Source organism: Zeus faber, assembly GCF_960531495.2.
Source record: "Zeus faber genome assembly, chromosome: 19".
In the NCBI taxonomy this organism is placed as follows: Eukaryota; Metazoa; Chordata; class Actinopteri; order Zeiformes; family Zeidae; genus Zeus; species Zeus faber.
In genome coordinates this window covers 18,841,485-18,863,472 of record NC_137206.1, presented here as the reverse complement: position 1 = coordinate 18,863,472, position 21,988 = coordinate 18,841,485, and positions in this window count along the sequence as shown.

The window sequence follows — 21,988 nt, the reverse complement described above, 5'->3', positions numbered from 1 at the left end:
CGTGTCAAACTTCAGGTCCGCGGCCCGGATTGGGGACCCGCAGAGGGGACCGGTCCGGTCCGCGCAACGATTTGATGGAAAGAGGGGGGGGGGGGGGGGGGGTGATGGTTAATGAAATGATTCACATTCAGTTATTATCTAGATTTTGATCTAAATAGTATTGACGCAGGTGAATCAACTGATTCAACAACTCCATGTGGGGGTCTCTAAGATAATCTTCCTGATAAATATTCACAACATCATTGCTGTTCATGGAATTATACAAAAAATTAAAAAAAAAAAGGTTAAACGAATCACTTTGTAATCATAGCAGAAATGTGGGAGCGGATTCAAATGTGTTGATGTCATACGCTTGAATCCAACTTTATTAACCTGAAAAGGCGACTGACTGGGCTGCTTTAGGTCATGACCTCCAATCAGAGTTGAACAAATTGAATAGTCATCTGTCCGCATGGAGTGGCATTCAGACCGATCGGGCTCACGACTCAAAATGAGTTGGATGTCCCCTGTGTGTGTGTGTGTGTGTGTGTGTGTGTTTGTGTTTGTGTAAATACAGCCACAATTAAAATAATAATAATAATAATAATAATAATAATAATAGTTTAATACTTGTTTTCAGCCCTTACATAAACTGCATATACGTATATTATACAGTATATACAGGCAGAAAAGAGCAAGAAGCAGCTGCGGTGCTATACGCTGTGCACAAAGTTCCCACCGGAAAAGTGTACGTGCGAGTGGCCGCGTTTCTGTCACGAGTCTGCGGCATGTACAGTTTGTAACAAATCATTTCTTGAAAATTTCTAGAAACCCACTCGCTCGCTGTGAATTGTGTACTTTAAGCGGTGTGTGTGTGTCTGTGTGTGTGTGTGTGTGTGTGTGTGTGTGTGTGTGTGTGTGTGTGTGCGTGCGTGCGTGTGCATGTGTGTGTGTGTGTGTGTGCGTCTATCTGTGGTTGCAGGGCCGGCACTTCCCAAAGGCGACTCCATTGAGCGTCCCTGTGCCCCGTTCCTCCAAATAAAGCAAGTAAAAACATTGTGTTACTATTTTAAATGTATTTTATAATACCCCATTACCTTATTGTACAAAATAAAAATGAAAAAAACACTGTGCATAACGGGGATGCTCTCTCAGTCACTCAACCTTGTTTGGGGGTCACCCTATCTTAACCAAAACAACAATTAATCGATTAGTTAAGGAAGGACACGAGCGGATGACTGCCAAATATAATCCAATTCCTGGAAGAAGATCTTAGCTTAACGGGAGCTTCAGATCTTGACTCGTCCATCTGCCGAGTCCTTCCTCGTCCAGCTTTTCAGAGTTTCATTCCTGCTTGGCAGCTCAAATCTATTTGCATTCACACTCCAGTGAACAGCGTAGCGCAATCTGCAACACGCTGATGAACTTGATTCATGCTGAATGGCTTTGCTTCTGCAGGCAGGGTCATTTAAAGCCATGGACACGGAGGCTCATGTCAAGTTGGATGCTTAGAAATGCTCAGTATACATTTTTTTTTTTGGCGTCTTTTTCCTTCCGTCCCAGTTCGCTTCCATCTTAGAGAACTAAAAAAAAAATGCTCACATTTATCAAGTCTGTACGTCCGGGAATGTTCTCACCTTGAATTTGAGAAATTATGACGTGTTTAAAGTTCAGAAAAATACAAAAAGAATCAAGGATGTTTTGTCTAAAAAGCTGCATTGGAGCCATTCATATTCACATTCTGAGTAACTTGGTTAGCCGGGCTTCTACATCCTCAACTATTCAGTAATATCAATCTGAATCATCATTCTATCCATCTCTGAAAGCTACAAACTATAATTTAATGGTCAATATGCCTGTGGTCACGTATTTATTTGGAATGGTTTATATTGTCTTATCACTTGGGTTTGAGTAGCCAGGAAGGCATAGAGCCATACAGCTGGATTTCTACTATGGCTTTACATTAATATTAGAAAATGTGCATCTGAATTTCTAATTTCTAGTGTTGGCAGGAAGCTGCACATTTTTGTTTTCGTATATTACATGGTCCTAGCCATATAATTGCTTAAACGTTTATATTTTTGCCAACATGCTGATCATCGCTGATGGATTAGAGCGACATTAAAGATGGGGTTTGTAATGCCAGTTTTCGTATTAACCTTGATCGCAGCTTTGGAAAATCAAGAGATTGTCTACTTTACCACAACCAGGGGAAATGTGAATTGACAAAACCCATTTGAAGTCAAACTGCGTAAATGGATTTGAAAGAGAAAGCTTTCTGTCAAAGAGACGATTTTCTGAGTCATTAGCGGAGAGGAAAAAGATATTTCTCCCATGTATATATGTAACTGATCCACCGGTTATCTCATCCGTAGGGGCTGGATATTAGGGCCCAGAGAAGTAGAGAGGATTCCCACAAAGTATTTTACCTGGATAAGGTCGGGCGTCTTTCTCGATCTGTGGCGCTTAAGAGGCAAAAGATAGCAGGCATTTCATTTGTGTCAGGTTGCCTCCCCATTGCACTGATAATTGAAGATAATCTAGTGCTGAATAATTGCTCGAAAATGTACGTGAGGAAAGCAGGAACGTCAGCCAAGCGGCCGGGTTTAATGCATCTGGAACCATCCCAAATGAAGAGAGTAAATAAAATATAGAGGTATAGTCTATTAAAGTTTATCTTTAGATGAAGTTAAAGTTGCAAGATATACAGTAAAATCATGTGTGTTGGGTGGAGTCCTGTAATTTTTTTAAACATCTTTTTGAAGGGGACCTGTTATGTAAAACCTCACTTTTTCAGTGCTTGTGCACATACTGTACATTTGGGTCTCTGACGGGTCTTCTGACGCACAAACCATGAAATGAGACAACTCAGTCAGTCTTTTCAGAAAACGTGGTGAAATGAGCCGTTCGGCTTTGCAGCCCTAATCACAAGTCACAAAGGGCATCATTCTAATTAGAACCGCCCCCCCCCCATCTGTGTAACTCCACCCACGGCTGGAGCCAGACCTGCTATCATCGAAGCTAAGAGCTAATCATGTGACATACTCTGGTGGCTGCAGCGACGACTACAAATCGTTTAAAAAAAAGAGGAATTGATACCAACTGTCCGTGACAAAACTGCAAACGATGGAAATGTAATTTCGTTTGTTTCTTTCTCTGTGTGTGTGCGTGTGTGTATGTGTGTCTGTATAGGCCTGTACTGTAGTCTGCGGCGTGCGATCTGCTCCACATTTCTACAAACAAATCAGTAGATGTATCTATTTTATTTTCCGAGATTTCCATAATTAAATTAAACAAAAAAGCCCCAAGTCCCGCCCCAGCCCACGGTGCTCCGAGCTCCGCGCTGGTCTGGACACCGCAGTGAAAGTTGGAGCAAACCTTTAAATGAGGCCTTGTAGATCTAATATGAGTGAAGGTTCAGCAGCTGCATTGCTTAAATAAAGCTTAATAAAAGCTTAATAAATATGGCATGAATATCAAATATGGGAACAAAAATTTCACAATTTATCACTTTAAATAAATGCTGCACATAAAAGGGAAAAAAAAGTCTTATCTTGCATCTACTTCACCATTCAACGCCTTGCGGTTTGATGAAGCTCTGAAGTGGAGCCGCATTTTCGTATGTTTATCTATGGCTCCAATATAACTCCTCATCGCAGAACCAGCTGGCACATCCATACAATAGGAGTAGGTCCTTCTCTCCCCTCCTCCGCACCTCCTTCACCTTCCGTCTCCCCATCTGCAGCCTGGAAGTGCAGGTGAAGGTGAGATAATTAGTATGCCGTCCCATTGTCGCCATTGATTCAGGAAGGATGGGAGCCAGCTGAGCCCCACCTAACTTGAATAGAGCGAGGAGAAATTTATAAAATATTTTTATTTATGTTTTTACAGCTTCATAGCTTTTCCCTCCCCGCTCCCCGCTCAATACAGAGAGCCTACAAATTGTTGTGAAGGAACAATTGGAGATAATGAATGGTGCATTGTGAAATGAGGTCAAATATATGATCATAAATGAATGGCCCAATATTGATATTTGACAAAATGCATCCCATAATGCAGCTTTTATATGACATCACTTATGTGTTATGTATGAGCTCTGCATGCAGAGGTCTCTGAGACTGGAAGAAGCATCGGTGCATGTGGAATACCTACTATCTTGGGGAATACTTTTATCGAAACGAAAAGTATCAAGATGGATCTTCCGAATGTTGTTTATTTCACAGATATGTAGCAGGGATAGGTAGTTAACATCTTACCGATATGGCTTATGGATCCGGTACTGTAATGGTACTCTTAATGGTTATTTTATTTATTTTACTGTTTTTAAGACAAAACAAAAACAAATTAAGAACAGAATTAGTACCCGCAGGAAAGAGGGAGAGGGAGACAAGAGCGCAAATTGTGCATTACACTCCGCTGTGCGTCCCCGTGCCTCCACCCCTCCCGCCACCCACTGGCGGAACCATGCAGAGGGAGTCGCGGAGATTCTCCGCGCCGCTGTGCGCCCTCTCCATTCACACAACATCAAATCTACAGAGTAGTTCAAAACAACATCATACGTGTTGAAATAACTAATAATCTATACAAAGGGTACTTTGTTCACGGTCCACCATGTTTTTGTGACATCAGGTTACCTTGGTTAACTTGGGCGTGAGCCCGCAACATGTGAATCAGGGGAGTACCCGCAGATATTTATTTCTGCTTAAAATTCGCAGATGAAGACGTTCATGTTGTGCCTCTTTTTCTGTTCAGAAAGAGTACAGAGAGATAAAAAAAAAAAAAAGAGAAATAGTGGTTGCAGGCAGAACAGTAAGAGCACCAACACAAATTCAAGGCATACAGTAAAAAAATAAATAAATTCAGTACTAGTGGACAAGTAGAACAAGCTGTGCATCTAACATGCCTCTTAAATTCCTCTCCCACAGCCTTCCATTTTGTAAATGGTTGTGAATGTACTGTACTAACTGAATGTACTGCTGTAATGTCAATCACATCTCCAACGTCCGCTGAAATTGGATCCCATGGAGGGATTTGCCTAAAAATGGCACGTACGGGGGGGAAAATTTATAGGGGAAAAAAGAAATCCTTTGCGATTATATTTTTTCCGGAGCAAACATGGAATCAATTTGGAGGTGATGAGTGCCATTTTGCGCCGGTGCGCAGGCCGCCCCCAGGTCCATCACACAGCACAGCAGCCACAGCAATCAGGAAGGTCTATTCTCAGATTAACTCACAGGCTCATTCCAATCAGTGTCCTGCATTTCCAGGAGTCAAACACTGAAATAGTCAACGCACTCCTTTATCATTGTGTCAACTAGCTGTTTCTAATCTAATCTTTTCCCTAATGGTTATAAAATCTGTAATTCAAGCAATCTCTGTCTATCTATCTGTATAAATGTGACATCATCATCCAATATGGGAAGCGCGAGACGGACGAGAGGAAGCGCTGGAGATGTCGGACGCCGGAGCACTGGAGACCTCCCGTGCAGCGAGCCCGTGCCATTTTGACCAGGCATGCAGGGGCAGTTATCTCTCTGTTAAACTGTGCCATTAAAAAATCTTAGAAAGTCTTACATTTTGAATGGGCATGTACTAGTTATTTAAAATTTGTTTATGGCTTAACCTGAGGTATTAATATCCAATATTCAATATGGCCTGGAAGCTGAGCTGAACCTTCATCAGGTCAAATTACGAGCATTGACCAGAGTAATGTCAAAACTTGAGGAATTCATTCAATCTGAAGCACAACAGACCATAATTAGGGACCGTGTTTTGCGGTGTGATGTGAATGAGAACGCCGACCCAGCCCTTTTGGAAAAACCTCAAGAAACAGGAAAATGAAATTGCACCGGGGCACCCGGAAGATTTTCGACTTTTATAGAAAACGTCAATCTCCTCAATCTTCTTTGTTTTCTCAATTTTTTACCGCAGAGGTAAAAAAGAAAAAAGAAAATCTATGATTTCTATATATAAAATATGATTTCCCTGCAATCTGGTGCCCGCGTTGTTTGTCCAACCCGGTGCTCTAGTTTCGTGTTCAAACGCTTGAGCATCTCTAGAGGACTAGTCCGTATAAACAGCTACAAACACAATCAGGAACTTAGTAATGAGCAACTTCAGCGGCCGGGATGTCTTCCCCCGGAAGGCTAAACGGGGCCGCCTGTTTGTCTCTGACTCATTCACTCCGACGATGTGACATTATATTGTGCAAGGAGCCATAATGAGGTGCTTATTGATTTGCTTGGTAACACATCCTCTTATCGTCACGGAGGTCAGGCGCGTAGATTGGTTTCCAGCCGCCTAAAGGCTGGTATGTGACACAAAATTAGGGTGACCACATTGTGAAACCACCAAACCGGAACCCTGAAGTGTACCGTAGCCGCACACCGGCTCGGCAATTTGTTGTGTGTGGGTGTTAGGGATTGACTGATGAGTGTCCCCGTTATGCACATGCTTCTTTTGTTTCATTCAATAAGTTAGGTACACACACACACACACACACACACACACCTGAAGCACGAAATTCACTGTGAGCGAGTGAGCGTGTTGATGACAACGCCCACTTATCCCCTTCCTGCACGCTCATTTCTGCTCGCCTCTTTACAGTATATAATACATATCAGTGCTGAAAACAAGTATCATATTATTATTATTATTATTATTATTATTTTAATTGTGTTTAAAACTGAGACGACTGGTAGTGAATGTTGAAAACTGGGACATTTTTGTGTTTTACGGATATCTGTTGGGACTCGGGGGACACAGCTTAAAACCGGGACAATAAAACGGTCTCATTCTCAGCAAATGCTCAATATCAAACTCATAACTTACAGGGAATTCAACACAGCAACTTGCCTTTGGCCTTCACTGAAAATGAGAACCACTTCCTGCCCTGACAGGAAGTGACGTAGCCACACATTGCCAAATGGAGAAACGGTATTTAACGGCCAGCCCGAGGCACTAATTCACCATATAGTTAAATAACTAGCAGTGTGCAGAACAGTTTGTATGCATTGGAAAACAAAAAACTATGAACCGCCAATGAGCAGGAAAGTTGCTGCAGTGCAGCAGTAACTATACGGCCAACTATGCGCTGTGAAAATGAGGTCCAATAATCCGAAGTGCGAGTGAAAGGGGTGTTACAAAGCCAGTGTCACAGTATCCTCTTCCGAATAATTTGCCACTGCCTCTACGTGCGTTGAAGGGTCCTCGCAGACCTTTTTTAGGAGGGAAAAGCTGTTTCTGCTTCTCACTCACGGCTCCCGGAGGGAAATTGGCTTTGTTTGATCGCCACTTCACAGCGAGAAGTCAGATCTTAGCTTGGGACCCGGTACAATGGTTTTTTGGGGAGGCCATGTTCACAGACCTCCGGAATAATCAAAGAGCTTCGCGTGTCACCTTGACTGGCAGCAAAAGAACTACCGGATTTGCCCGGACACTGTTGGAATTTGGCAGTGGTTGGAGAAGTACTCAGAACTATAACTTGAGTAAAAGTACGACTACCACTGCCACGAAATGAGTCACGTAAAAAGTAAAAGTAAAACTAAAATAACATTGTAGAAAGGCAGTAGATCAAAAAGAATATACTGTATATTTCCTTAAAGCTCTTCGGGGAGCGGGGCCTCGCCCCGACGCCACTCCGGCTTTGTGCCGGAAACCAGAGATTGTGGTCCAGAATGGGGGGCCGGCTTAAGTTTTAAGCCCATCCCGTATCTGGAGTGCCGCGGGGTCGTGGAACCTTGGTCTGAGAGCATCGGGGTGTTCTGGCTCGTCCTCCCGCCGGCCAGAGTCCTGCAAACAGCCTCGGCGTCACCGTTTATAGTAACAGGTCCCGTTAACTCTTTGCAGGGCGACTCCACCCACAGGTACGGCATCCAGGAGGGAGACCGGGTCCTACAGGCAGTGAGGTACCGACAAGGCGGGTTTTTATCAATGAATAACAAAGGCACACTGGCAAACGTAATCACCAAGCAGATCAGACTTAAATTAATCAGGTTCCGTCGGGTGGCTGATCTGGCGCGCAGGCTCCAGCTCCTGCACCGCGCCTCACTGCAAGACAACACAACACGAAAGAAAAAGTCTCCCGGCCGAGTCGGACCAATCCTCACCGACGGGACCGGCTTGACCACGCCCTCTCGTCTGCATCGCTCCTCTAAAGCGTTCGTGTAGTCTGACTTAATGTCAGAGTTTTTGCCTACGAGAAATGTTTTTTCTCTTTTTAGAATTTTTAAAATGTAGAACATAACAACACAACTGACAAACGTCTGATTTGTCAGACTTTTTCGAAATGTAACGACATAAAAGTCAAAAGTATCAACAAACTATTACTAAAAAGAACTTTTACTTAGTAACTTTCCAACACTGTTATGACAGTGCGTTTCCGTCACTTGCGGAGTTTTTGTTTTTTTGTTTTTTTTCTCGGTCGTCTGAGCTGTGACTAAAGCCGCTACATGACAGGTGAAATAGCAAGCCCACTGCCGAGCATCTGGGAACTGTCACATCACGGCGCTAAGCAGACTGTGATTTCCCCAAACTACCTGCCGGCGTCAAAGATGCACCCTAAGCATACGCACCCAAACTCCTCTGGGCTTGTTGGAGGTCACAGGGTCTAGCCAAGGGGAGGAAAGTCGGAGATAAGCTCCTGACAGCTTTGCAACCTCAATGGAAACGGTTTAAAGGTGAATTCAATATGTGCGACTATGGTATGGGGTGCAGGCAGCGTGGGAGCACGGGGAGTTGTTTTGGGGAATTTCTCCCCCTCCATCGAAAGGGCTCTTCTGGACTGAAGGGAGCGACGAAACACGTCCAGAAACATCAGATCATCGGAGATCAGCCTCAGGGGGAAGGAAGAGGAGCTGCCAGAGTGGAGAGGGCTCATCAAATATGGAGTTAGGGTGTGGATGTGAAACATCGCACGCACGCATGCGCGCACGCACGCGCACACGCACGCACACACACACACACACACACACCGAGTCTGACGTCCGGACACATAAAGATTGAGCGCCGGGTCGGGGGGAAGCGCCTCTCCGTATTGATGTTTAGGGACACCTCTCGATAAATCCATACCGATCTGTGGGCAAAACAGTGTGTTCCCTCTTTGTGGTTTGCTTCAAAGGGGAGGGCTTTTCGACGTCTCAAACCAACGTTCAACGCTAATCTATTCAGTGGTTAACCTACTATGGAAAAAACAAAACAAAAAAAAACAAAAAACTATCCGTTCCTCATCCCAAACTGAGGTCACTCAACATGACGGTACTTTGACAGACGGTTTGGTTTCCCCGAGATTTCGCAAAGAATCAACCCGGACGATTCCATCAGAGTGGTGTCTTAATGTCTCTGTTCCGCTGGACGCTGCTCAGACCTGAGGAGGGGAGAGGTTACATGGAGGATTTAAGAGTTTTTCTTTTCCATTACTGGCTCCACACCCTGACGCCTCGGCTCTTCAAACTCACTCTGAATGTTTGGACCGTTGAGATCCACTGACATTTGTATCACTTGGGTTTTCCTATTTCCCCTGTTTCCCGTCCTGTCACTGATGTGCAGTAGTCTGGTTAATTGGCCTGAAAAGTGCTGTCGTGCCTATATAAGATCATATAAGATAAGTAAGATATGATTAGAAAAATAAGATGTTATCAATCCACGAGGGGAAATTCAGGTGTTTTTTGGTGTCATTCATAGTACTAATGCTACTACTAATACTGCAACTACTGCATACTACTAATACTACAACTTATTCTACCGCTAGTGCATATTACTATTACTAATACTACCGCTACCGCTACTAATACTACTGCTAGTGCATAGTACTAATACTACCGTTATTGCAAACGACTACTTATACTACTGCTTGTCCATAGTACTAATACTATTACTAATACTACCGCTACTGCATACAACTAATACTACTTCTAATACTACCACGACTGCATACTACAAATACTGCTGCAAATCGGTATCTGCATCTTTAAGACTTTAAATGGGTCTAACATGGAAATGTAAGTATTTAAAAACTAATTGTGCTGTGTGTCTTTCCAAAAAAAAGTGGGGGTGGGTTGTATGTGTGCACGTACATAGACTGTAGGTTTAGATTTGCTGTGCGACATTTACATAAAACAACGAACAAAACAAAACAACTTTTCAAAAGGCCTTGTTGATCCAATATGAGTGAAGATTCAGCAACTTTGTCCAGAAACAGATTTTGGTGGACTGATGAGGTGAAATCACTGAAAGTTTACGGACTAAATACAATGAAATCTCAAACCTCAAATCTCTAAAGCTCAAACCCCATTGGCTCACAGAACAAGGGGCCTCAGGAGGGTGGCTCCACTCACTAAACAGACCATCCTGGAACAGGTTGGGTTAGAGGTATGTTAGAATGGCTAGAATGCATAATGTGTTTGAGTGTTTTGTTCAGCAAAAACATTCAAAACCATATTTTGGGCACTTCAAATATTAACTTGTTGAAAAGGAGCATAACAGTTCCCCTCAAATGAGATTTGTTTTTTCTCTTTTAACTTATAACACAACTTTTATTCTGGTTCCTTACAGCTATCTTCCACTTGTACTGTATCTGGTTGAATTAAGGTGCTCAGGCACTTCAATGTGAAGTTGCTTCAATGGCTGATATATGAATTAATGTAAATAAACGAAATGAATACATGTAAATGTAAAATGTAAATGTAAAATAACAATGTACAGAGTTGAAATGAAAACCGTGGATGAAATTCTAAACACATGATTGATGAGTCACAAATTAGTTAAAAAGTTAAAGTCTGTATGGATGTATGAATGTAAAATATATGGTCAACATTTTTTCTTATGCTAAATAGGGATTATATAGTGTCATAAAGAAGGTCCTGAGAGTTTTTATCTTTACACCCCCCCCCCCCTTTATATAAGGGTAAACTGTAGTTCTGTCAGACAACTCGACTCGATTGACGCAGCCAATCCTTCTCCCCCTACCTGCTTTGCTGCCTGCTTTGCTGCCTGCTTTGCTTGCTGCATTGCTTGCTGCGTTGCTGCGCTTCCTCCACCTCCCCTGCAGCCACCTGTTCGGCTCTACTCTTCTATCCAATCCAATATTTCGGCTCATTGTGCATGCCGATGTTTTCTGTCAGCCTCGCCGGGAGCGATGAGCAGTAGAGCCCAGACGCCTAAACTGAAATGATGCTAAATATATAAAAATAATTTTCAATTAAATCTAAGAGCTGTCCGTCATGTCATGTCAGGTAAACAATCGTGATATTGTGATATCACAGAGTGGAGGCCCGGGTATAAGGCTCTAACGAGATTATTAAGGACGACGCTATTGTTTTCCTAACAAAATGCGTTTCCCAGCTGTCCGCAAAAGCCCCACAGCGCTGTGGGACGACCTTTATATCACTTTATCACTTTAGTTGGATCCAAGGACTGAGATTACACCTTTATTTGTTCTCTTTTACCGAACCAGAATGTGATTTGTAAAACAACGTTAATTTTCGTCTCTTGACACTACACATCTTGTCTTGGTTCTAATTAGATCGAGGCGGGGTTTCTGGACTGCTGAACAAACAAACAAAAAAATAAAAATAAAAAATACAGCCAAATTGGTCCAACAACGGCTTGGGGACTGTACGCCTCACCTCACCAGCACGAGAAAAAAATGTAAATAAATGCTAATGAATAATACAGCTCATGTTTGTGATTCTGGATCATTTTTCTAATTGGACTCCAAACATTCAAATGCAGCGCAGGTCCGTTCAGAGGAAGGTGATGAAGTCTGTGATTTTAATACATACATATATATATATATATATATAAATACATACAAATTAAATAATTTAATTTAAAACACTAACTCCACGACTTGCACTTTATGAATGATAATGATAATGATAGCGTCCATCCCCACAGTCCATTCAACACACACTCACACCCCCTCCCCCTTCCTCCCTTACGTTCTCACCCTCTAAGTGTGCATGTGTGCAGCTGAATTTGAATTTATGAATTTAGGAAGCTGCTTTCACAGAACGCCAACATGCACGCTGCTGATTGAGAGTGTGAGGGATGTGTGCAAGTACTTGTACTTTTTTTTCCCATCGACAGTTTCTGAAAAACACTTTTTGTTCATTACTCTGTGGCAGATTTGATTACATTTGATGCACATTTTTTTTAAATATGATCAGTTTTTACTATAAACATTCTGTTGTAAATAGCCACATTGGCTATTCCACCCGGGGTGTAAATTGCATTGTTGGCTACTGACACCAATTTTTACTGCAATCTAAAAAAAATATATTAATTAATTAATTGACAATTTTTCTGTCTAATTCACACTATTTTTTTAATAATCTGCGTTCACATATCATAAACTATTTCAGGATCAAAAAGATAAATAGATACTTTATTCATCCACAGAGGGTATTAATCATAATAATATAGACTAATAACAATGACAATAACAATCATAAATCACAATAACATCATATCATAAAGTCCAGTTTAGTCGTGTTAGGTACGTATTACAGTTTTTTAAGTTTCCGTATTGCCGGGTTCAGACTACACTTATTCAGCCTGATTTGGACTCGATTTTGTCGTGACCATCGGACCCAAATATGAACATCGGGAACACAAGCGTGTTTACCCCGTGGAGTGTGACATAATCGATGGCACCCCCAACGAAAGGTCTAGCATGTCAGACGTTCCTGCATTTTCCTGCCTAGTCTGACAACTTCTCCCGACGACCTATGAACCCCCACAACGATGATTGGTCGGGGTCATACTTGTAGTGCTGCCAGTCTCCTGATCGAGAGATGGCAAGAAATTATGGCACTATGATCGTCTAATCTGACATGGTGACCATTGTCAAGGACAGAAATATCGTGTGGTCTGATCCCGGCATAAAACAGACCATCATTTTGTATCGACAGTTTCCGGGGGTGCCGTGGGGTCCTGTGAAACGCAGCACCGGCTTCAATTTATGGAGTTTACATTAGACCCGGCATCGGCTCCTCCGGTCTGTCGTCGCGAACAAGTGTAAATAATACGCAGAGCAACCGGGTCTACACAGCACAACTCCCCAAATGCGAACATGCATCCAGAGAACTAGACTTAGGTCACGTTGGATGATGATGTCAAAAAGCGCCTCGCTCCTCAAACAAATTAAGGTGCGCCAACGTTCTTCAACTTCCACTATTTCATTTTTTCCCCCCACTATTTCCTGCTCCAAATGTGCATCGTCATTGATCAAACTTTAACCATAAAATGTCTGAAATGTCCCGTTTCCAAAGAGACCTCGACCATGTCTGTGCGCACTGCGGTTGCCGTGTTTCAGATACTTTTGGCCTGAATATATAACAATATATAATATAAATATAGCTGCAGGCAGCAACACACGGGGTCCAGTTTAATCATGTTAGGTACGTATACAGGTTTTGTTTGATTTCATGGAGCGGATGTGTGCATGTGTTAGTGTGTGGGTGTTGGTGTGTGTGTGTGGGTGTTGGTTGCCGTCGCCGCATGACTGCGTGTGTTGTGGTGTGTGCGTGCGCTGTGCGATAAATAAAGAATATTCTTCTTATTCTGCTGATGCAGAGTATTTTTGGAGTATTTAGTTCCTAAATCAGTCCTCCTCTACTTTCGGAAACCTTTCCGTATTCGACCCAACCTCCGAGCCTCGGAATCGCTTTTTAAATCGTGACGCGCCGTTCTGTCAGGGGATCAGGAAGAGAAGTATCAGATGTAAAACTTCCACCTTGATTTGAAGAGGTTTAGCGCTATTGTCCGGACAACAATCCGGGCTCTTCGGGACGGTTTCTTCAGCTTCATCCTGTCTGCCTCTCGTGCATTCAGTATAGAAATCTTTGCAAACAAAGTGTAATTATTAAGTGTGCACAGACTGTTATCATAGTACAAGAGAACTGAATGAAATGAGATCTGTTCACATAAAAACACAGCACAAAACTTCCATCCCTTGTCATATATGCCCACACACAGCATGTTTGAATGACACAGGTTCTGCGAGGTCAAAATAACCCAACTTGATTTAAAAGTCAGAGCTATAGAAAATTGTCGTTGAGATGAGATTGAATCAATCCCCTGGGGGAAATGTAGGCGTCACAGCAGCAGAAGTCGACCGACGTCGCGACTTGGAGTTGCTGTTTAAACGATGTGGGCTTGATGAATTGTCTTTTATGAGTCATTCCGAAAATCTATTCTTTTTAATTCACTTCATCCTTCCGCTTTTTCTGTTCCCACAAAACTGACCAAGACGTAAAGCCAAGTTAGTGCAAAAAGTGACAATATTTGTCTAATTTTGGATCAATACATATCCATTCTCTAAAATGCATGCCACAGTCTAAATACAAAAAAATAAAAATAATTATTTTTTTTGCTAATTGAAAGGAAAATGTCATTCCAGACAGTGTGTGTGTGTGTGTGTGTGTGTGTGTGTGTATTAAAGACCCAGGAACACAGATTTGGTTCCTGCCTCGGAGCCGTGACGCCGCACGCCATCGTTCAACCAACCGAGAGACCGGCGCAGCGCTTCTGCTTTCACGTTGAAACGTCAACATTACCTTATAATCCTTATCGGGATATAAAAGCTGAAGAAAAAAAAAACATTTTCTGAATGTCATTTTTCTTGATGATGTTACATGGCGGTTTGGGGGTGGCACAGTTGGGGGCTTTTGAAGATACTTAACTGCAGTTTCTCTCTTGGAGAACAGGTAGCCACAGCACACTCTCTCTTATGGACACTGGACGATTCATTAATTATGGACATTCATGATATTGGGGGAAATGTATTTGCTAGGCAATAAAAAAAAATTAAGAACAAATGTATCTTTTGCGGTAATATCTTTACTCTTCTGTCTTCCCTTTAATGTATCAATAATAATATTTGCCAAAGAAGCGTCACTAGGGCTGGAATTAGTGCAGCGGCTGGGTTGAACGCCTGCCACTCTTCAGCCGCCACAACCATCAGTGAGCGACCCCTCAGCTTCACCCAGCGGCTGAGGAAGTTTGCTCTGGTTGCTCGGGTGGCTCCGGCTGAAAAGGCTGCTTGCTCTGGCTACTGGCCCCGGGCTCCCAGGGGCTGCTCTGGCTGAAAAGGCTGCTCGCTCTGGCTACTGGCCCCGGGCTCCCAGGGGCTGCTCTGGCTGAAAAGGCTGCTCGCTCTGGCTACTGGCCCCGGGCTCCCAGGGGCTGCTCTGGCTGAAAAGGCTGCTCGCTCTGGCTACTGGCCCCGGGCTCCTAGGGGCTGCTCTGGCTGAACAGGCTGCTCGCTTAAGCTGCTTTGGCTGCTCGCTCCAGCTGCTCTGGCTGCCTGTTCCATCCATTATGCCTTCCACCGGTAAAGACCAGCAGCTTCACAGCTTCACAGCGCCGTCCCAGGCTCCTGCATGAGGGTCATAAAAAACACATTATTGTTGTTATCACAAGTGAAGTCCCTCTGAAGACATACATACAGTAAAGCAATCTACCAGGAACGTTGCGGGCTGTGGAAGACATCTTGCAAGCTTAGTTTATTTATGTTGCGTCTTTTTCTTTCAGTATTCCAGAGACACCTGAGACCGCCTTCCCTCAGATCAATGGGACGATATTTAGTCCTTGGCACGGCACCATTTCTATGCCCGTTTTTTTTTCCAATCTTTGTATTTTTGGGGGGTTAGACGGCATCTGTTGTCAATACGCAATAGACTGCGTCAAAATACATAGTTGTATACTGGTGGTATGTCGACTGGTGCCTCCCAACACCTTTTTTTTTTCAACCCCGGGTGAAGAATCAACATATTTAAAGCCGTGAATTCACACAATGGGGTCACAAAATACCAACTACTACAAAGCCACCTTTAAACTCACACCTCTCTTCAAAAGAAAAGAAAGAAAAAACTCCCTAACAACCCCCAGAAAAAAAACAAAACAGGAGTCTCTTTTCTCACTCTGTAAATGGACAAAAATAGCACTCTCAAAGAGTGGGACGGGAACAGCGGGACAGGGCGGGGCTTCTCAACGTGGGGGTCCTTCACGAGGCTCCCTGGGGTCCCCCGCCAAAACGATACCAGTCACGGTTAACTTCACGGTTACCTTTACGGGACTTCAGAACCGCTAGACCATGTACGGCAATGACCGTTTTGAACGTAGTTCCACTTGTGTATCTCTCCGACTGTTGTATGAAATCATTCTGACATCATATCCAAGATTAAACGTCTTCTCGGAGCAAGCCAGGCCGGAGGTGCCCGAAAGGCCACCGAATCCTTCAAGCCCCATAAGCGCTTAAAATATTCAGAGTGCAGACAGATGTCGGCGAGCGGTTGGCTGCCGTCCAACGCTATTATAACCAGCAGGAAATGTCACGGTGAAAAGGTGGGGGAATAAAGCGTCCCCGGAGCTCTCACGCCAATTGCTTGGCTCACGATAAAGAGCGACAGAGCCGCTCCAGCTCTGGCGAGGCCCGCCCCGCGGAGCGCCGCCCCTCTCGCGGCGACGCCTGGCCCAACTTGGATTGGGGAGGAAAATGACCTCGACCGCATCGTGAAACTGAAACCGTTGAATTCCGGGGGCGTTCGTCACAAGGAGACGATACAGTAAGGAGCTTTTTTTTTTTTCTTTTTTTTTTTAACACAACAACCCGTTTAGAATGAATGCGATGCATTAGGGTTGGATGTGTGTGGTGTCTGCCATTTTCAAATTAGCTCATGAATAAATATGACAATAGCAGACACGAACACGGAGCTTAAAGTAAATAAAGTGAAGTGAGTGAAGATATGCAAATGAAGCTCCTCTTTTAGATTGTTAGCGGCCTCTGTGCCATTGTCAATTTTAGAGCAACGTGAATGTTTGAAGATGGACTAAATCACAAATCAGTCTCAACTTTTTTTTCCCCGCAAACCTTGAACACGGCATTAGAAAGCATTCAGCATGATACATTATTGTTGTTAAAAGCGCCAAAAACTACAGAAAAATGTCCTCTGTTTCCGATAGTTTCATCCTCAATCTTCTCCAGAAATGAGCGCTCTCGCCCTAATTGATATTCATGAGCCGGCCTTCGGGGATAACGAACCACGGGCACGACTTCAAAAGGTTCACGCGGACCAGCTCAGCGGGCGGGCGGGCGTGGCTTCGTAACGCGGGCGTGGCTTCTCCCCGTGATGATGTAATCCGGACATAAACGGACGCATCTGATGACATCGTGACAAAGATCGCCCGAGATTGAATGAGCGAGGATGTCGAATGAATTTCCTACCGTCATAGGAGACGGTAGGAAATGTAGGCGCTTCAATTCCGATGTGACTTTAAATCCCAAAAATTGGTAATAATATACTGGGCGTACAACTCAGAACCTTTAACGAAGGCATAAAATATGACAAAGGATTATTTTGATTTGTCATAAAGACAAATATGATGTATCGCTTTTAAATAGCTCAGCTTTTGAGATGTCGGAAGGCGTATTTCCCTCGTTTCATGGGAGCTAGGCTAGTTGCTTCCACCTGCAGCCATGCATTGAGCTAACACAGTTAGCATGCAGCCCGTTGCGATCTCTGTAGTGGACACACAGGGGTGAAGTTGGTATCGACATAAAGCTTATTTCCCCCGAAAAAATGGAGTATCCATTTAAGACAGTTGAACACAATTATTACCATCGATCTTTGTGTAAATTCCGCTCTGCAATATTTAACACGGATTATATTATTCTCGTCGATGGAATTGGGGAGCGCAGTGAGGCTCCGTTTGGTCTTCACATCGGTGACGAGATAACAAGGCTGACCTGAAGGAGCTGCCTTCTGCACACCAAGCACACCATGACGCACCGTGGTCCTGCTGAGACACGAATCGACCTGTGGGGAGGAAAAGAGCCCAAAACGCGAAAATGAACACGCCGCCGATTTCAGGCAGATTGAAATAAACACGCTCTTCAAGCGCTGACTGGAAGGCTGTGTCTGCGCTTTTGAGAGAGTCCATTTTTTTTTCGTGAAATTGTACATGATGGCTCGTGAATGTGACTCCTCAGAGCATCGATCAGCGGTGATTACTGTGGACGGTTGGAATTATCTTGAGTGCGTGCGTGCGCGGGTGCGCGGGTGCGTGCGTGCGTAGGTGCATGTGTGCGTGCGTGCGTGCGTGCGTGTATGTGTGTACGCGTGACAAATCATGAACCCATATCTTGGGGAGAGCCAACACATGAAGGGGGGTCCTTCAGGGGTTGCTGAACGACAGCCATTTCATCACAGCCGACCTCTCTCAGATGTCTCTGTTCTGTCAAGCCTCACAGTTTGTTGTTTTTATTTTTGTAAAGATTTTTGGTTTATTTTATAGCTGTGTTTTCTATAGGTTTGTATTTAATGTTTATCATTAGGTCGAGAGTACGTTACCAATTCTGCTGTTGTATATATGTTTTTTTCTTGCCATGTTTAATTGTCAACCTCTCAGGTTTATTGTACGCGGGAAATGTATCCATTTCTGGTTCAGTATTGTATGTTGTTATACCGCTTATTTTTCCAGGTAATTTGTTATTGAGGTTTATTGTGAGGTGTCTTGTTTTAAACCCTTTTGAACAAAATGACGGGGATCTGTCTCTCACAATCATAACAAAGCATTTTTCTTACTTCCGTGAGGGTCCCGGCTCGGTACGGACCGAGAGACGGCTCGATGTGGTGGTCGGTCGCCGTGACAAAGGAACCGGGAAGGAAAAAGTAAAAAAAACAAAAAAAAAACGAACATAAATCCAATACACTGGATGGGATCGGAATGAGAAAATCACATCACGTTATTTGCTGGGATCCCTGACGTTAATGCATTGGAAATCAACCCATTTTTCATTTTCACATGTTTTGACGGAGGTGGTGGCGTGCAAGGGGGTGGGCCTGGGGGTCACGTTTGCAGCTTGTCGAATAAAGCGAAATGGCTCCGAATGCGTTCCACCGTTCTGAGCGTAACGGTGGTAGCGGCACGGAGGGTAATCACCCGTTTCGACATGAAACGGAGGAAAGGGGTGGCTTGCACAAAAAGATCCGGTGTCAGACATTCGCCGGAAAATTGATTGGCACCAAAAGTGGGGGGAAAAAAGATGCATTGTCTTCAGAACGCAATCAGAGGTCGCCGTGAGAGGCATCAGCGACTTTTGTTCAACCCCAATTCCCCCTTTGTCAAACTAAATTACACCTCCTCACGTCGAATGACATCCATACGAGATGAGATATCGCCGCTTCCATATTATATTACTCAATTAAAGCACAAAAACGTGTCTCATCCACGGACAACCGTTGAAGCAATTTCTCCTCGCCTTTCTTGTTTGGTTTGTCATTTAATTTCATATTCTTTCACGGCATGCAATATTCTGCGTTGGGGGAAATGTCCGGTAATCATAAATATGAAAAAAAAAGTGACCAGGCACATTGGAAGTGTTCCACAAAGACGCCTGCCTGGAGCTTCAATTTGGACTTTGATTGGAAAGTGGCAGATCAGGCGTCATGCTCCTAGAGCTGTGTGTGTGTGTGTGTGTGTGTGTGTGTGTGTGTGTGTGTGTGTGTGTGTGTGTGTCTGGGATTGGCAGAAGTCATTTAGATGATGCTGCGGCCATATTTGTTGTGCATCAGCAGCACCGTGTCACCTCTGGTGTCGTCAGGAATGTTTCAATCAAGGACGTGACGTTTTGAGCTCTGACGCAGGAAGACGACACTGAGTCACTCCAACACACATAAGACTATTTATTATTATTACTATTATTATACTGCTTTTCTGTTATTACCCACCACTGAATAACTTGTATATATAACACCATATTATACAATGCATATATACAATATTGTAATGTGGCAGATGGACGATTAGATGATGATTAAAATTGATTCCCGTAGAATAATTCAGTGCCATAGAAAAGGGGACAAAATATTAATTTCAGAAGCCGTTGCTCCCCATAGTAATGAAACATGCTCATTAGTATGGTTTTGCTCAATAGTCAGATGTTGCACTGCGGAGAGCTGAGTTTTGTTGTTTTGGTTTCAAATGATTTAAAATGCCACTTGAAGGTTTGTTATCTTGCTCCACACTCATGACATCTATGCCACTTTGTTTATTTTATCATCACTTATCATGCAGTAGATAATGCCGTAATGGATTTCTATAATATATTAACAAAGCCTGCTTCCACAGTTGTTGTTTTTTTCTGTTAATTTGTTTTTTTTTCACCCTAAATGTCAATGAAAGTCACTACAAAGCACGAGGGCAAATTGTATGACAGAGTGTTGCCTTACAAGTTCTGCCGCCAATCATTCAGGATACTGGCATTTAACTTTTTCTGCCTTTGGTGGAATAACATCCATGTTTATACAGTGTATGTTACTTGTCTCTTGACACCAAATGAAATCACCTATTAATTGAACCTCTTTTGAGTCAGCGTATACTCATGTGGTCTGAAATGTCCTTGCGCTGGACAATTTATTTAACAAGGCAAATTTGGTTTTTTTCCCCCACCCCGATTCTAATTCACCACGCAGTGTTTAATTTATGGTACTCAAGCTCTAGTCGGAACAGACTTTTTCCTGTTATTTGTTTGAAATTTAACAAAAGAAGAAGGAAAAAAAGAAAAAAAGCCATTCCAGTCGGTACATGGTTCATGGAGTAGCCACACAATGGATTACAGAACACTTTCATTGTAGAGCTAATAGGATTTTAATGGGTTTATTATATCGTTCTGTAACAGTTAGCACTAGAGTAACCCCTCTCCCGCCCCTAAAAAATATTTACAGGCAACTTTTAACAATAGCAGGAAATTACACTGAACGCTGGCCTCCGTTTATGTGTGGAAGGGGAGAACATATTTTTGGGGCGACGCAAAGCAATGCAATGCAATTGTGCACATGAATTGAATATGGATGGATTACCGTGCGTTAAGGTTTTCCCTCCAAACTACCTCATCCCTCCATCCATCACTCACTACTCACTCCCAAAATAATAAGCTCAAATCCTTCCACCCTGTACGTTGTGTGGTTAGACTCAAGCTGCCGTGGAAAACGATGGCTCGACGCCTGAGATGGATGTGCCATCTGGGAGAAACGAGAGTGTGCAAGGGGCTAAACGGCGGCAGTTTCTCTCTCCCAATGCCCGATGCAGAAAATATATAAAAAATAGAGATGGCTGAAGATGCATTTCGCTGCATTTGGTAACAGCGGAGGGGATTCATGTGGGGGCAGATGCTCAGGGATACATTATTCAGATGCCGATTTTAGTCTCGAGTTTGGACATTTTTATGTTGAATTTAAGCTTGAATATTGTAGTCAACACATTTGAACACTTTTCATTGTTAAACAACCGTAAACAGGATATAATCTATGTAAAGCTACTCCTTAAAGAGAATGATGAATCAATGTTTGAACAAGTTGATAAAAAACAAGACAATGTGTTAAATCCACTATTAACTCGATCCAAGTCTGTAAAATCAGGACTTTCCTTCCATGTTTCATCAATTCTCGGATGTTCTTATCATTAAAGAACAATCAGAAGACAAACTCCGAACTCACCATCTCATGCTGTGAAAACTTTTAGCAATCCTGATAAACCCAAATCAGTGTCTATGAAAGATACAGGTCTTCCAAACTGGTTACTACCCTTACTTCGGCACTTTTGACAGTTACCATTTCATACACTTATTTGGGATATTTAAGACACTTTCTCGCCTGTGGTGGCACTTGGAGGACTTGGGGAGGGACATTTGTTCAAGCATGAGCAGCTTGATGCACTGCACACTGCTACGGTGGAGACGTTAAGTGGCAATTAATCAACGGTTCAAGTTAACTTTATAACAGACAATGGGTGAATGTTAAGACTATTAGCGCAGACATGAAACCTTGTATTACATGCAGCATATTAATATTTAAGAACTGGGAGGATGTAGAGCAGCCTCTCCTGAGGTGAATAGTTGACTACTATGAATAGCATTGTTTTGGGGCGTGCACAGTTTACACCAAATTCTAAATACATGAACCTCGATGTTGTTGTTCAGCCGTATAGATGTGATGGGGGCACCGCA